The sequence below is a fragment of the Gossypium hirsutum genome, chromosome A06 (assembly GCF_007990345.1).
Source record: "Gossypium hirsutum isolate 1008001.06 chromosome A06, Gossypium_hirsutum_v2.1, whole genome shotgun sequence".
In the NCBI taxonomy this organism is placed as follows: Eukaryota; Viridiplantae; Streptophyta; class Magnoliopsida; order Malvales; family Malvaceae; genus Gossypium; species Gossypium hirsutum.
In genome coordinates, this window is record NC_053429.1 from 45,606,927 (window position 1) to 45,609,027 (window position 2,101).

A 2,101-nucleotide genomic window follows, 5' to 3' on the forward strand; every position below is an offset into this window, starting at 1 on the left:
GTTTTACCTGCTTAGAGAGCATGGTGACCGAATCGGCGTTATAAACACCGGTTGTTTTCGTTGGCTTTGTCCTCATGACTTGCCACTGATAGTTATTTAGTGACATCTCCTCTATAAATTGATAGGCATCTTCAGGTGTCTTATTATTGATGGTTCCGCCAGCAGCTGCGTCAACCATTTGTCTAGTCGAAGGATTCAGGCCATTATGAAAAGTTTGAACCTGTAGCCAGAGTGGTAACCTATGGTGAGGGCATCTTCGAAAAAGGTCCTTATATCTGTCCCATGCATCGTAGAGTGTTTCTAAATCCATCTACACAAAAGAAGAGATATCATTACGTAATTTAGCCATTTTAGCCGGCAGAAAATATTTTAATAAAAACTTTTCAATCATTTGTTCCCAAGTAGTGGTTGACCCTCGTGGTAATGAGCTCAACCATTGTTTAGTCTTATTCCTTAACGAAAAGGGAAACAACCGAAGGCAGATTGCATCATCAAAAATGCCATTAATTTTTAAGGTATCGCAAAATTCTAGGAAATTTGCCAAGTGAACATTGGGATCCTCGTCCTGTAAACCATCAAACTGAACAAAATTTTGTATCATTTGAATTGTGATAGGTTTCAGTTCAAAATTATTTGCAGCAATAGCAGGTCTAATTATACTTGACTCAGTTCCTGTTAAATTAGGTTTAGCATAATCATACATAGTGCGTGGAGCAGGATTCTGATTTACAGCAATCGCAGGAGGTAGCGGATTTTTGTGGTTTTCAGCCATCTCCTCGGTTGTGGTTTCAATATTGTCTTATTACTCGTTCTCTGTGTATCTTAAGCTTCGCCTTATTTCTCTTTGGTTTCTGCGAACTATACGATCGATCTCACTGTCAAAAAGTAATGGTCCTGACGGGTTTCTTCTAGTGATAAACTATAAAAACCTGCCAAAAAAAAGGGAAAAAGAAGAATTAGTAATAAAAATTAGAATAAAATTTAAATTTCAGTAAAATTAAATGGCTAAAGTAATAAAAATCGAGTGTTCCTAATATCTTAGTTCCCCGACAACAGCGCTAAAAACTTGGTACGTGATATTCGTGATAGGTTTTAAATAATTATAATGAATCGTTCTTGAAACTAATTATTATCACGATGAAGGCAAGTGTACCTATCGAACAGTAGTATAGCTTTAGCAAGATTGGATTATCGAACCCAAAGGAACTAAAAGTACTAGTATCAACTTTCTTTTTATTATCTAGCCTAAAAAAAATAAAAGGGTTTTGTTTATCTGACTAATTAATTAAACTAAGAAATCACAGAAAATAAATTTAGGAAAATACTTTTTGGAAAACTCGATTGATTAAGATAATACCTAAGGAAAAATCCACCTAGACTTCACTTTTTATTTGACTCTGAATCGGACGATTTATTCATTCAACTTGTTCCTTAGAGATCCCTAAGTTATATTATTATCTCTCTCGAGACTAACAATGTCTAACCCTAGTTTGAATAATTGAAATCTCTTTCTAATTAAAACCCTAGGGTTGCATTAACTTGATCTATGGATCCCCTTATTAGGTTTCACCCTAATTCGGCAAAATGTTGTCACCTTATCTCTAGGCGCGCAACCAACTCCGCTTAATTATGACAAATTTTCTCTTAGACAGGGTCTATTCCTTCTCTGAATAAGAGCTTAAATTGAATCAATATTCTAGAATATCAAAACCAGAATTAAGAACACATAATTAAGAACAAGTCAAATATTTATCATGCAATTCAGATAATAATAGCAAGATCCGTCTTAGGTTTCATTCCCCTTAGGTATTTAGGGGTTTTAGTTCATACTAATGAAAGAAAACATCTCAAAAGAATAAAAATAGCAAAACATAAGAAAACCCAAAACTCCTGAGGGAATTTGAAGGGAGATCTTCAGTCTTGATGGTGAATCCAGCTTCTGAGATGGATCTATCGGCTTTCCTTGAGCAATTCCTTGCTTCCTCTTATGTGTCCCCCCTTCTCCTCTTCTAGTGTGTATTTATAGGCTTTGGAATGCCTAAGAGCCCTCAAAATTGGCCTTTTTCGAATTGGGCTAAACTTGGGCTCAGTAGGGACATGC

The 2,101-nt window shown here is 35.6% G+C and overlaps 1 non-coding gene across 1 annotated transcript; it reads left to right on the forward strand.

Annotated features, from left to right (window-relative positions):
- Nucleotides 1-236: 236 nt before the first annotated feature.
- Nucleotides 237-343, forward strand: LOC121231132 (small nucleolar RNA R71). The gene has a single exon (XR_005929200.1). It is a non-coding gene; the product is annotated as a small nucleolar RNA R71 (small nucleolar RNA).
- Nucleotides 344-2,101: the final 1,758 nt, after the last annotated feature.